The sequence below is a fragment of the Triticum dicoccoides genome, chromosome 6B (assembly GCF_002162155.2).
Source record: "Triticum dicoccoides isolate Atlit2015 ecotype Zavitan chromosome 6B, WEW_v2.0, whole genome shotgun sequence".
Taxonomy (NCBI): domain Eukaryota; kingdom Viridiplantae; phylum Streptophyta; class Magnoliopsida; order Poales; family Poaceae; genus Triticum; species Triticum dicoccoides.
The window spans coordinates 474,243,835-474,258,318 of record NC_041391.1 but is presented as its reverse complement, the minus strand read 5'-3'; positions in this window follow the sequence as shown (position 1 = coordinate 474,258,318).

Sequence of the window (14,484 nt, the reverse complement as noted above, 5' to 3'; positions counted from 1 at the left end):
ATAAAGTTTCTACGATCTGATCGTGGAGGCGAATATTTGAGTTACAAGTTTGGTCTTCATTTGAAACATGTGGAATAGTTTTGCAACTCATGCCACCTGGAACACCAGAGCGTAATGGTGTGTCCGAACATCATAATTGTGCTTTATTGGATATGGTGCGATCTATGATGTCTCTTACTAATTTACTACTATCATCTTGGGGTTATGCTTTAGAGACGGCTGCATTCACTTTAAATTGGGCACCATCGAAATCCGTTGAGACGACACCATATGAACTATGGTTTAGCAAGAAACCGAAGTTGTCGTTTCTTAAAGTTTGGGGCTGCGATGCTTATGTGAAAAAGCTTCAACTTGATAAGCTCGAACACAAATCGAAGAAGTGCATCTTCATAGGATATCCCAAAGGAAACTACTGGGTACACCTTCTATGACATATCCGAAGGCAAGATATTCGTTGTTAAGAATGGATCCTTTCTAGAGAAGGAGTTTCTCTCGAAAGAAGTGAGGGGGAGGAAAGTAGAACTTGATGAGGTAATTGTACCTTCTCCCGAATTGGAAAGTAGTTCATCACAGAAATTAGTTCCAGTGATTCCTACACCAATTAGTGAGGAAGTTAATGATGATGATCATGAAACTCCAGATCAAGTTACTACCGAACCTCGTAGGTCGACGAGAGTACGATCCGCACTAGAGTGGTACCTACCGGGTCCACATGTGATTGACTCAAAGGCAGGTGTAGTAAGGCGCTGAAGCTCAGCCCCGAGGGCCTCGAGAGGGAAATGTAACTCCTGCGCCAAGCCTTGTGGTGCTACCGCTGCACGAACTCGTGCCAAGCTCAAGATTTGTTTCTTACTAGTACATGCACGCAATGATTTTTTTTGAAACTCATGCACGCAATGATTTAATGGACATTGTAATCTCAACATGTGATGGGGAGCTCTAAATTTGACTTTGAAACTTATAAAACAAAAAAAATCAAAACAAATAAACTGGAAGAGAGCGAGTATACCGTAGGATGTGTCCCATACGAAACAAGTCCCCTGGTTTGTCACCGTGAAAATGCGGTTAGAAAGGAGCACATCGTCTTCGTACTTGTATGGCAACAAATCGGCCACAGACAGCATGGTCCACCTTTGACCGCATGTGCAAGGTTCGTGAAAGTAATCGCGATGTCGAACACCACGATCAGAGTGTAATTTTGGTTGGCGGACGACCTTATCGGGGCTTCCATGATTGCTATCTTCTTCAATCTCACCGTGATTCCATTGTACCAATTCAGGCGGTGGCCTGTTGCATGAATGATCCCAATGTTGGACAAAGGTTCTACGGGAACGGTGTCACCATTTTAAATGTTGTGCAAATTAATGTTGGTACCCTCCTGTACATATGCAAGCCAATCAAGATGCATTTCTTTACAAAACACCTGTTGTGATATCCCTAGAATTATATTGGAAAAATGGTATCTTTGGAACAAGTTTTCTCTACTACTGTTCCTTGTAGTGAGCGGTATGCAATGCATGTGTCAGCAGACATGACAGCTTGTCCATGGAAGTTGAACCACGACGACTATCACGTTTCTACCACTGCCACACGCGATTCCGACGATGCTGCTCCAACCCACGGCACGACGTCCCTCGACGTGCACATCATCCCTCTCGGCCCCACCACTCCTCTGCCTTTGTGTGCATGACATGCGGGCCAGCTGAATTGCGGCGACCATCAAGTTTCTACCATAGCCACACCCGATTGGACGCGGTTTGCATGCTCCGCTCCTGTGCTCTAATCCGTACTCCCGCACCATCGAATTTTCACCCAGCGACTGTGACACATTTTGTCCCGGGCATCAATCCTCAGCTGGAGTACTTCTATACTACAGGCAGTACCCACTGGTGTGGCCATCTACGCCTCGTAACGCCCCGACGCCCAGCTGTGGCACCCTCGCCACGGCCACGCCACCACCGGCCGGTTCATCTCGAACAAGTGAGTCGCGAACCATGCCACCACCATGAGAATGACATGTGGGCTAGCCACATTTAAGGTCCACATGTCATTGACTCATAGGCCGGTGCACTAAGCCACTGAAGCTCGGTCCCGTGGGCCTCGAGAGGGAAATGTAACTCCTGCGGCAGGCCTTGTGGTGCTCCCGTACTCGTGCCAAACCTGGAATTTGTTTCTTACTACTACCAATGTGCCGGCCCCTTCGTTGCAATGGATCCAAAGTATATCTATTTAGTGGAGTGCACTCTAAACACATTATCTATTTATTTTTCACTAACCTTTCCTAGCCATGCAACCAAGCCACATAAGCTTCATGGGTGTACGTACCTAGTTGTATAGTGGTAGTACTAGTTGTAGTACAAACTTCGTACTAGTAGGAGTAGTAGTACGGAATGCTCCTACTGTATCAATGAGCCCCATCTGACATAAATTTCTTGGCTTCCATGCTACAGCTAGATCTTCCCCTCCTCATTTCTGTTTTCCAATGCGGCGGGTAGGGTGCAGTTTTCCAATAGTCGGTTTGCTCAACTGCGGTCCCACATGAAAGTGAAAATGCTAGGCAACATGCCTTCCCTAGCTATGTGGCATGCTGGATGGGCCGTGGAGTACTCCTGATTCCTGGGCGTGTGGGGGTGCGATGCAAACGCGACATGCCTTTTCCTTTTACTAGAAATGTGCCCGTGCGTTGCGATGGATCCAAAGTAGTAGAATAGTAGTACTTGTTCAAATACTTGAAAGAAAACACTCTTGTTTTGATATACATATATACCACTAAAAATATATCACTTTTCACTCAAAATATATTTCTTAGGCTGTTTGATGAGGTGATGGAGGGATGTGGTTACTTTCAAGATAATAAGGGGTTTTCTACAAATTGGAGCAGAGAAGTGGTCTATTGTTGCAAAAATGCCACAACTTACCTCCAGCCGTTAGATGCAGATCTAATGGTCAAAAACGACGGATGGCAGACACACCACCATAACCAACCGAGTCTTTTATAGGAGTAGGAGTAGAGAAACATGTGTAAATTGTAACGTTTGGTTCTGCTCCTTGGCATGATCGATAGATAGAAATAATGATTGGAAACGTTAGGGCAGGGCGTTTTCCGCTAGATAAGCAGGGTAGTAGCTAGGTTGGCGCATCGTCAGTTTGGTCACATGCAGTCTGACATGTTCTAGTGTTTCTAGCAAGATGCCCGTGCATTGCACGAAGTTGATGGAAAAGGTAAGCACAACTTATAAACTAACGGATGGAGTACTAGTCACGGTGATGTATATAATTAAGCAAAGGGATCGCACATGTCTGTAATGACTATTGACTGGAACGAGAATGCAATAGCACAATAAGAATTAAGGCCATGATGATGCGATCGTAGTGGTGCTTATAGGAGGCAAGAAGAAAGATGCATCCATCAATGTACGACCTCCTCCTCCTCAACTCAGTTCGCCGGGCTACCGACCAGCGGCTAAGGAGTGGCGGCTTCTGTGGCGAGGTCAAGGTGCTTCTCAGAAAGGCATCCAAGGCTTCCAGCCGGTTGAGGAAGGCCAACGTCATAGCATCGTCACTAGCCTCGTAGATACCTATGTACATGATTTGCTTGTACATGTGGATGTGTAGGTCAACAAATTCTTGCAGGGCAAGGCGCCTCGCAGCGAGTGTGGCCTCCAGGTGGACATTCTTCATGGCGTCGGCGGGCAGTCGCAGGGCCACCAGTGCTTGAAAGAGGTTCCGGCCATGGAGGACAATTAGGGTGGCAGGTAATGAGGAGCCCGAGCATGCGGGCTGGAGGAGTACGGCGATGTCATCCGCGAGCTTCTTGATGATGGTGAACTTGTTGGTGGTGGCAACGATCATCTGGTCCAACTGAGAGTCGTAGGTGGCATCGATGATGGCCATCCACCATCCTATCGCCAACACCGCCTGGAGACGATTCTTTGCGCCATGCCGCATGCCAGTGTCGTGGACCATCTGGCACAACCGCTAGCCGCTCACGCGCATCGCCGCCATGGATCTGGAGTGAGCACTTTTGCACTTAGTATAGGTGCTTAGGCAAATGCTTAGGTGCGTATGATGTGGTAGGTGCATTGGAATGGAGGGGCACCTCTTTTCTCGGTCCTCCTCCCATTATTACTTCCCTCATGCATTCATGATGCTAATTGAAGGAAGATGCTACCGTCTCCCTCGTCTGCATTAAAGCCATATCGGGAACAGTGATGCCCGCTGTCAAATCGAGTAGTACTACGCTACCCGCTGCATGCCCGACTGAACACGCCTCCTCACCTCCATGAAACGCCTCTGTTAAAGCCGCATGCATACCGAGAAAACCAACTCTGAGCTGGTTGGAATTAAACGCAATGTCGGCCGAGCTCCTCCCGTCCGCCTTCAGTTTAAATGAGGCCAGACGCCGACCAAGCTCCTACCGTCCGTCCTCTATTTAAACGAGGCCAGACAGACAGCATACAAGAATCGCACCACTCCACCACTTCCCCATCTCCTCCTTCACCATGTTCTCCACTCTTCTGATGGCTTCCTAGGAGCCGTTCTCTTGCATACTACCCAGCCGGGTGGCCCGCCGAGCCCTCCAGATACGGGCGAGGCCGCTCAGTGCTTTACCAACCTCGCTTGGCCCGACGGAGCCAGTTTCCGCCCCAAGCCGGCGCATGGTTCAGCAACTCACCACTCCAGTTCAGCTCGATGAGGAGTGGCGAGTTGCTCCACGCCGGCACGGCGGCGAGCATGGCGGCACGGGCGTCGTCACTGCCGTGTTGTACCGTGCCACCTATGTCTGCGGTGGCCGCGCCTCCCGTGTCTGTGGGCGCGCCTCCATGCCTGCGGCAGCACCATGCAGGCAGAGACAGAAGCCGGGTGCATGGAGAGCAACGAGTCAGTAGCGAGCTTCTCCGTGTCCGCCGCTATCATCGAGGAGAAGTAGAACACGGGAGGCTGCCGCCACTTGGGTCCCATGAAGGCCACCTCCAAGGCGACGACTACGTCTTCAGGTGGTTTCTTTGCAGCTTCGTCTCTTCCGAGGACCTTCGTCGACCCCGCAAGTGTCTGCCGGACATGAGGAAGACAAAGGGATCCGTGGGCGGCCATTTAGATTAGGTAGCTTTAGTTATACCACGAGAGCCGGATTAGCACCGCTTAGTTCATGTAATGTAACGAAATCCATCATGTATATATGAAGATCCGACTTTTTTATACGAAATCCTTCATGCTTATATGAAATTAGTCCGTGTTTGCACGAATTTCCTCTAGTTGGTTAGAGTTGTGAAAATGTATGCCGCTGGCGTTTGATGTCGTCCTCCGCGGAAGGAATCGGGAGGAAATTTGCCGGCTGCCGTTGGAGATGCTCTTATGCTGGAAATAATAGAGTCACATCCAATCCATTTGAGTTAATTGCGTGTATGATTCTCCCTCTATAATAAGTTAATTGCATGTACAGTGTACACGTGACTTGCAGGGTGGCTACAACTTTGTAAACAAAGTTAAAGAGAAACAAGTCCATCCTTAATTTTGTATTCTAAGTACTTTGTGGGTTCCACTGTAAGTACAGTAGCGAAAGAAGTATATATTAAATAATATATAATATAAAAAACCTAGAGTTAAAGACAGAACTCGAACTCAGGTCATCGCGTTGCGAGCATCCGACACTAACCTGTCAAACACATTTTTGTTGTGGACGATGCTAGAGAGATATCTCCATGTCTACTCTTATACTCCCGAGTGTAGTGTTTCGGTGCCCAGGCTCATTTGCACCCGGTCAGGAAAAAAAATTCAAAACAAATACTAAAAAAAATTCAAAAAAGTCCAATTTTTTGTGTGGTAGATAATTGATGCGTGAGGTTCGCTCTAATTTTTAGATCATTTGGACATTTGAGCTGCTCTCAGCAAAAAAGACAAATCGGGTCAGAATAGTGCGTGAACAGTTAACATTTTTACAGACCCCGAATTTGTCTTTTTTGCCGAGAGCTGCTCACATGTCCAAATGATTTGAAATTGGAGCAAACCTCACGCATAAAATTATCTACCACCCAAAAAATTGGAATTTTTTGAATTTTGTTAATGTTTGTTTTGTTTTTTTTGTCAGGGTGAGTGCAGCCGAGCCTGGGCTCAAAAGTGGATTACCGTATACTCCCTCCTTTCCTAAGTATTTGTCTTTTTCAGATTTCAAATGGACTACCACATACAAATGTGTATGTAGACATATTTTAGAGTGTAGATTCACTCATTTTGCTCCGTATGTAGTCACTTGTTAAAATCTCTAAAAAGACAAATATTTAGGAACATATGGAGTAGAAAACAGAGTTGGTGATGATGGTGTGCGTGCCGTCCTGCAATATAGGCCGTCGAATTTATATCTAACGAATAGGAAGGAAACTATGACAATTTTGCAAAAAGATACCCACACCCCTCTCCACATTTGCAAATAAGGAGTTCCCTCGTTCATCATTTTCTCTCACAAGATAAACTACTCATACAAATGCATCTTGATGTTCCGTGCAACGCACGGGCATCTAGCTAGTTTCTTTTAAAATAGTTACTGCGATAATTGGGTTGAAGCAATATATTTTATGTCTTCCTCGAATGATTTCAGATTCACTAGTAGTAACAAAGAAAAGGTTGCCTTGTTAATTAACAGAAAATAGGGTGAAAACTATCACATGAGGCCGGTAAAAAAACAAGGCACACTGGGTTCAGCGTCATCTTAACTACAGCTATGCACATGCGAGAAGTCTACATATCGAGGGGGCTATAGAGAGAAAGACATATCGAATGTGTCTGAGCGAGGCACAGAGACACAATGTTTGAGAGAGAAACCAATTGATAAACTAAGATCAGATTGAGTTGGCACCCTTCTGCTGTCATTGTTGGGGGGGAGGGGGGAGGGAGAGAAAGACGTATCGAGAGTGTGCGCGGTAGGCACAGAGGCACAACTAGCGAGTGTGTGTGTATGTGTGTGTGTTTGAGAGAGAAGCAGTAGATAGATTACTATCAAGATCGAGGTGCCATGCTACTCCTTCGGTGTCAGGTAGTGTGTGTGTGTGTGTGAGAGAGAGAGAGAAGATAATACATAGATTAGTATCAAGATCGATGTGTCACCCTACTCCTTCGGTGTCGGGAAGTGTGGGTGTGGGTGTGGGTGTGGGGGGGGGGCAGTGACACTTAGGGGCTGTTTGGATTGTGACTGTGTTCGCCAGATATTGCCATATTATTTTTACCACACTTGCCACACTTGCCTAACTTGAGTTTCTCAAATTGTTGGCCAGACTTTGGCTTGCCTAAGGAAATCTTGCCACACCTTTTGTGTCTATGACATGTGGGGTTCACTGCTCATTAAAAAATGTTTGCCTTAGGTGTGGCTAGAACCAAACACCCACCTAACTTGGTCAAACTTTCCTAAGGTGAGGTTTGGCAAAGTGTGGCAATATGTGGCTAGAAACCAAACAACCCCTTAGATATAGCGAGAAGGAGTTTGTGTGACACATATCTATATTAAGGTATAGGTAGGTAGCATGTGGGTGAGGCATACTTAAAGCATCACAGAGATAAACAGACGGTCTGCATGCAAGTGCCGGAAAAAATGAAGCAAGAAACAATGTCTACGCACGTGTGTGTGTGTGTGTGTGAGAGAGAGAGAGAGAGAGAGAGAGAGAGAGTGAGTGAAATATCGAAACAAAAGATGCTCTGCTAGAATTCCATTGTATGTATTCATATGGTTCCAAAACTCGAGTTAACCTTAGGCATATGTGTGAGAGACATAATTATACTTTGAGACATTAGTGGCGGTGGGTGGGCGGAATTAAAGGGGTGGGCATGTTCGACAGAGAAAGAGTGTGTGTTTCTGTGTGGGAGACTTGTAGGACGGGGTAGAAAGACAAATTCTAACCTTGACGGAGGGAGAGAAATACATGAAGTGCGCGTGTGTGATTCCGATGCCCACGGAGAAATGAGATATGCATGTGTGTGAGAGAGATTGCACAATTCATTCACGTATCACTATTTAGCGATCGTGGACGTGCATCGCTTGAACTTAAATCAATATCTACTTTGTATCGTGGCCAAAGATACAATATCGATTCAACGCTATAAAGATTGGACACTCACATCATATCAATTTTTTTATTTCTAAATATTCCTTTTCAATTGTGCATGGCAAAGTTACAGTGATGTTTCTTCAAACAACCAATGTAGCTATCATGTACATGCACCATTGTTAGTATTTCATTAAAATTCATTAGTCTTGGATGATTTAAGGTTCAATTATGAAGTAATATATGTAATATTGATATATGAATTCAATGGGTATGCAATTTCTGAAATGGAGGCTATGTAATCATATGAGGTAACACTTTTAAGTAGCGGACTACAATATCCATTTTTTGTGGGACTACAATATCCATTTCTTTTTGTGTGCCTCTACAATAACATGTCAATGCATTATGTTTAAAGTAAATAACCAATGGCACTAAATTATCTATTTAATTGAGAAATATATAGGCTGAGCGTTTGATCCCCCTTTTTTGAACGCGCCTCTACACCCGTAGATTGGTCGCACCCGTGTGAATGTCCAAGTTATCGGTGCATCATCCCGAGTTATTGTCTTTTTTTCTGGGGTGGACTTCAGACCAGTTATTAACTGCTGATGCGTGCCCCATGTACACAGTCTCGAATGACCTTCCCGCTAGCACTATCCAAAATTAGTTGAAACTGGATATGAACGATCCCGCGGGCGGCAAAATCTCCCACATCCTTCTAAAATTTCCGCAACCTAGTCTTTAGCATGCGAAATTCTCCTTTTGTCCTTGGTGCACGGAGAACAACAGTTACAATACCGCCCTCATCTACATAATAGGTCGGGGCTGCTTTGGTAACTTCCGATTCCCCCACCACACGACACCCCCATTTCCTCTCCCCTCCCGCAAAAACGTCTAACTCCACAGGACCAGAGCATCTTACATCATGCCGTCCGTACTTCATCGGCCTTTCTACCCCTCCCCTCTCTAAACCCCAGGCTGCTCATCCACCGGCGTACCAGAGCCCATTCACTACCAGCGGCGTCCACCTCGCCGGATCTGCTTCTGTGGCCTCATCTACCCCTCCCACCTCCCCTAGAAACAAGTAGACTGCTCATGCACCACTGTACCATAGCCCATTCAGTGCCAGCCTTGTCCACGACGCTGATCTGCTTTGCTGGTACTCTCGTCAACCTCAACGCATCTACATCGGCTCCTTCGTACTCCCCACTAGAGACGCTTCGTCCACCCCCCAGGAGCCGCCCCACCAACGCCCCTGTCGACCGCCTCTGATCCTCTTCGCCGACACCTTCCTCAACTGTACCGGAGCCGTTTCACTGACACCATCGTCAACCCTACCAGAGTAGCTTTGCCTATACCATTCTCAACCCTATCGGTGCAGCTTTGCCAATTCACAAGTCCATGGCCTCAGATCCGCTTCATCGCACCCTCGTCCAACCTATCGGAGCAGCTTCTGATGCCCTGTCCACGGCCGCAGATCCGCATTGTTGACACCAGCCTGAACCCAACCACCGGAGCAGCTTCACCGACGCCCTCATCCACGGCGTCAGATCCGCTTCACCCACACCGTAGTCCACCCTACTTGAGACGCTCCACAAACACCCTACTTGACGGTTCTAGATCTCCTTAACGGACCCCGACAACCAGTGCAACATCATCACCCTTGACGTTTCTAACCTGATTCCCACCATCTGGCAAGATGCCAAGCACCCGCCATGGCTTAGGTACTTGTCACCTTTAAACCCGTCCAGCATGACCTGCCCGATGTACTTCAAATATACTAACAGGTCGCTGTTACATGTTACGCAGCTGGCAAAAACTACAAGGATGATGTTTCTTCTAGATCTAACAGCTTGGCCAACCAAGATCCTGGACTAAGGCATTGTTATGATCTTGTAAGTGTCTCTCTCTCTCTCTCTTGTATTGTTATGTGACCGCCAGCGTGCTTTGCTAGGATTTTTGACCAGTAATCCCTTTATGCAGACAATGATTTCTACTACTGGCTGCTAAATTAGATATGTAGATGTCATACATGATACTACCTCGTACCTCCGTTCCTAAATATAAGTCTTTCTAGAGATTCCACTATAGGCGACATACAGAGAAAAATGAGTGAATCTACATTAGAAAATGCATCTATATACATCTGTATGTGGTCCATACTGGAATCTCTACAAAGACATATATTTAGGAACAGAGATAGTACATTACACAAAATTGTAAGTGGCATGTAGGAATTCCAGTGCACTACATTAGGCTCCCTTAGAGTGCCTGCTAGTCCAACACACAGAGTCATGGCTAGTTTATGCTACGCACACAATCGTTAATTGGTGGTTTAAATATGCGCAAGGGATATGCAATGTATTATCATGTAGAGATGTCTGAAATTAGCCATGTCAACTTGCAGATAGGGTTACTCAATGAAAAAGTACAAGATGTATGAGGCAATTTCATGGAACATCGCAAAAAAGGAGAGGCAGCGGTGATCCTATACAGTGTGCTATGGTAGGTCACTCCGGCCCAGTTCTTTTGCAGGATTCTCCTAGAATCTGCCCCTCTCTAGCTTCTCCTAGAATCTTTGACCCCCTTTTGTTTTACAATCCTACCTAATTGGACCCTAACTAGATAGGATTGTAATACAAATCGGGCTCAAAGATTCTGGGAGAATCTGGGTAGGGGTTAGATTCTGGGAGAATCTGGCAAAAGAACCGGGCCTCCATTGCAATCATCGTGACATGTTATTTGTATGTCAGTTCTATTGGCCAAGTTTCTTAGGGACAATTATTACGAGTTATCCTAAGAAAATAAGCACCTGTGAATATAAGCTCCAGGTAATAAGCCAACCAGTTCTTTTCATTGCCTTCCTCTTCAACTTATCTTTGGTATGATGAGTGAAAAGTCCAAATTGCATTATATTTTGTCATTTTACTGCCCATATGAAAATTAATTTGACTTGCAAACATCACAAATTGAACCCATTGCAGTAGTTAATATGATAGGAAAGCAGAGCATCACTATTTGTTCAAAATGCAAATACAAAGATACCATCTACTTGGCACAATCTACTTTGGTCAATGTCTTCCATAGAGATCCCATTGCCTAATTTAAACGAAGAATGCATGACCCAAATTTAAATGAAGAACAATTATTTATCGAAATTCGATGGTCCAAGTGGCTGGTTATTATCATATAGCAGCACCACCTGAAAGCATCATATAGCAACAACAACTCATAGCAACTCATCATACAACAACAGCAACAGTGCGCAATTCATCATATACTATCAGCAGCTCATAGCAATTCATCATATAGCAGCAACAGGAGCAGCTCATAGCAATTCATCATATAGCAGCAACAGGAGCAACTCATAGCAATTCATCATATAGCAGCAACAGGAGTAGCTTATAGAAACTCATCATAGTAGCAGCAGCTCATAGCAATTCATCATATAGCAGCAGCAGGAGCAGCTCATAGTAATGCACCATATAGCAGCAACAGAATTAGCTCGTAGCAATTCATCGTATAGCGGATCAGAATGAAATTTTGGCAAAAAATCAAAGGAGATCCTCACCTTGTTGGATGAGCTCATCCTTCAAAAGCACCTCAAGGCCACGGCCTGGGAGGAGGGGATGTTGGGGAACGTAGTAATAATTCAAAAAAATCCTACGTGTCACCAAGATCAATCTAGGAGATGATAACAACGAGAGAGAGAGGGATTGCATCTTCATACCCTTGAAGATCGCTAAGCAGAAGCGTTACAAGAACGCGGTTGATGGAGTCGTACTCACGGCGATTCAAATCGCACAAGATCTGATCTAGCGCCGAACAGACGACGCCTCCACGTTCAACACACGTATAGCTCGGGGACGTCTCCTCCTGCTTGATCCGGTAAGGGGAGAGGAGAAGTTGAGGGAGAGCTCCGGCAGCACGACGGCGTGGTGGTGGAGATTGTGGTTCTTCTGCAGGGCTTCGCCAAGCTCTACGGAGGAGGAGGTGTTGGAGGAGGGAGGGGCTACGCCAGGGGAAGGGTGCTGCAACCCTCCCACCCTCCCTCTATTTATAGGGTGAAGGGGAGAGAGGGGTCCGGCCCCTCTAGATCCCATCTAGAGGGGGGGGGGCAGGAGGGGGAGACTTGCCCCCCAAGCAAGGTGGAGGCCCCTGCTCCCCTAGGGTTTCCAAACCCTAGGCGCCTTGGGCCCTTGGGGGGCGCCCCAGCCCACTAGGGGGCTGGTTCCCTCCCATATTCAGCCCATTAAGTCCCCCGGGGCAGGTGGCCCCACCCGGTGGACCTCCGGACACCTTTCGGTGGTCCCGGTACAATACCGATAGCCCCGGAAACCATTCCGGCGAGTGAAACTGGACTTCCCATATATAAATCTTCACCCTCAAACCTTTCCGGAACTCCTCGTGACGTCCGGGATCTCATCCGGGACTCCTAAAAACCTTTGGTAACCACATACTATTTCCCATAACAACTCTAGCGTCACCAAACCTTAAGTGTGTATACGGGTTCGGGAACCATGTTGACATGACCGAGACGTTCTCCGGCCAATAACCAACAGCGGGATATGAATACCCATGTTTGCTCCCACATGTTCCACGATGATCTCATCAGATGAACCACAATGTCGGGGATTCAATCAATCCCGTATACAATTCCCTTTGTCCATCGATATGTTACTTACCCGAGATTAGATCGTCGGTATCCCCATACCTCGTTCAATATTGTTACTAGCAAGTCTCTTTGCTCGTTCCATAACGCATGACCCCATGACTAACTTCTTAGTCACTTTGAGCTCATTATGATGATGCATTACCGAGTGGGCCCAGAGATACCTCTCCATCATACGGAGTGACAAATCCCAGTCTCGATTTGTGCCAACCCAATAGACACTTTCGGAGATACCTGTAGTGCACCTTTATAGCCACCCAGTTACGTTGTGATGTTTGGTACACCCAAAGCAATCCTACGGTATCCGGGAGTTGCACAATCTCATGGTCTAAGGAAAGATACTTGACATTAGAAAAGCTCTAGCAAACGAACTACACGATCTTGTGCTATGCTTAGGATTGGGTCTTGTCCATCACATCATTCTCCTAATGACGTGATCCTGTTATCAATGACATCCAATGTCCATGGTCAGGAAACCATAACCATCTATTGATCAACGAGCTAGTCAACTAGAGGCTCACTAGGGACATGTTGTGGTCTATGTATTCACACATGTATTACGGTTTCAAGTTAATACAATTATAGCATGAACAATAGACAATTATCATGAACAAGGAAATATAATAATAACCATTTTATTATTGCCTCTAGGGCATATTTCCAACAGTCTCCCACTTGCACTAGAGTCAATAATCTAGTTCACATCACTATGTGATTGTAATGAATCCAACACCCATGGGATTTGATCATATCTTGCTTGTGAGAGAGGTTATTAGTCAACGGGTCTGAACCTTTCAGATCCGTGTGTGCTTTACAAATCTCTATGTCATCTTGTAGATGCAGCTACCATGCGCTATTTGGAGCTATTCCAAATAACTATTCTACTATATGAATCCGGTTTACTACTCATAGTCATCCAGATTAGTATCAAAGTTTGCATCGAGGTAACCCTTTACGACGAACTCTTTTACCACCTCCATAATCGAGAAAATTCCTTAGTCCACTACTCCCTCCGTTCCAAAATAGATGACTCAACTTTGTACTAAAGTTAGTACAAAGTTGAGTCATCTATTTTGGAACGGAGGGAGTAGTTACTAGGGATAAATTTGACCGTTGTCCTGTGATCCATTCCTGGATCACTCTTGTACCCCTTGGCTGACTCACAGAAAGGCACACTTGAGGTGCGGTACACAACATAGCATACTGTAGAGAGTACGTCTAAAGCATAGGGGACGACCTTTGTCCTTTCTCTCTCTTCTGCCGTGGTCAGGTCTTGAGTCTTACTCAATACTCACACCTTATAACACAGCCAAGAACTCCTTATTTGCCGATCTATTTTGAACTCCTTCAAAATCTTGTCAAGGTATGTGTTCATTTGAAAATACTATTAAGCGTTTTTTGATCTATCCTTATAGATCTTGATGCTCAATGTTCAAGTAGCTTAATCCAGGTTTGTCATTGAAAAACACCTTTCAAACAACCCTATATGATTTCGAGAAATTCTACATCATTTCCGATCAACAATATGTCAACAACATATACTCATCAGAAATTCTATAGTGCTCCCACTCACTTCTTCGAAAATACAAGTTTCTCATAAACTTTGTATAAACCCAAAATCTGTGATCATCTCATCAAAGCATATATTCCAACACTGAGATGCTTACTCCAATCCTTAGAAGGATTGGTGGAGCTTTGCATACTTGTTAGCATCTTTTAGGATTGACAAAACCTTCTAGTTGTATCACATACAACCTTTCCTCAAGAAAACCATCG